This window comes from Lipotes vexillifer, unplaced genomic scaffold (genome assembly GCF_000442215.2).
Source record: "Lipotes vexillifer unplaced genomic scaffold, Lipotes_vexillifer_v1.1 scaffold195, whole genome shotgun sequence".
In the NCBI taxonomy this organism is placed as follows: Eukaryota; Metazoa; Chordata; class Mammalia; order Artiodactyla; family Lipotidae; genus Lipotes; species Lipotes vexillifer.
In genome coordinates this window covers 355140-356342 of record NW_006799532.1, presented here as the reverse complement: position 1 = coordinate 356342, position 1203 = coordinate 355140, and positions in this window count along the sequence as shown.

Here is a 1203-nt window from a genome sequence, read left to right as displayed (position 1 = left end):
TGCCTTTCTGAACGCATCCTATCAGGGATGTATGATATCCACATGATAAGTTTGGTTAAGTAGTGACTGCCAGGTTTCTCCACTGTAAGTTTACTATCCCTCCCTTTCCATCTTCTATTCTTTGGAAGCAAGTCACTGTCTAGCCCACCTGCAAGAGGGAGAATAAGCTCCACCTCCTGGAGGGGGGCTTATCTCCATATATTATTTAGAATTCTTCTACAAGGAAGATTTGTCTACACAGGACTTCTAAAATCTAACATTACTAAATTATCCAACTAATGTTGAAATAATGCTATTCATTTATTGCACACGTTTTGGGTCGATACCAATAAAGTACAAGGCATGCTAGGCCCCTAACCTAATATATCCTAGTAGGAGAGAGAGATTAAAAACAAGTAAACAGCAAATGAAAAAATTACACATCGGGATAAGTGTTACAAATGATACTCAGTATGTCGCGAGACAATGTGGTAATTCTGAGGTAGGTCACCTGAGAGAGTGCAGTTTAGAAAAGTCAGAGGTGTTGACGTTTGGATTGAGAACTGGAGAAAAAGAACAAGCCAATATTCTACAAAACCTTTCAAATGATAGAATGGTCTGGAGGCAGGAAATTGTCCTATGACGTTTCATTTCATGTGTCAACTTGACTGGGCCACAGGGTGCCTGGGTATTTGGTTAAATACTATTCTGAGTCTGCCTTTGAGGATGTGTCTGCATGAGATTTACATTCCAATGGGTAGACTGAGTAAAGCAGATGTGGATGAGCCTCTTATCCAATCTGTTGAAGGCCTGAACAGAAGCAAAAGGCTGAATAAGCGAGAATTTGCTCTCTCTGCCTGACTGTGTTAGAGCTGGGACATCGGTCTTCTCTTGTTTTCAGAAGAGGACTTGAACTGGAATTTACACCATTGGCTCTCCCGGTTCTTGGGCCTTGGGGCTTAGACTGGAGCCATATCGTCAGTTCTCCTGGGTCTCCAGCTTGCTGACTTCAGACTAACATATGTCCCCAGAACAGAAAGGGGGCTGGGGTGGCCCAAGTACAAGAGAAAAACATAAACTGCTATGAGAAGAAGCAGGGACAGGAAGGAAGAATGATAAACTTCTATGAAGCCTGCCCCAGGGCTGTCTTGAGGACCATGTGAGAAAGGGGTTTGAATTTTGCTCTGAAGGTTGTGGGAAGCCTTTCAAAGATTCTCAGCAGGA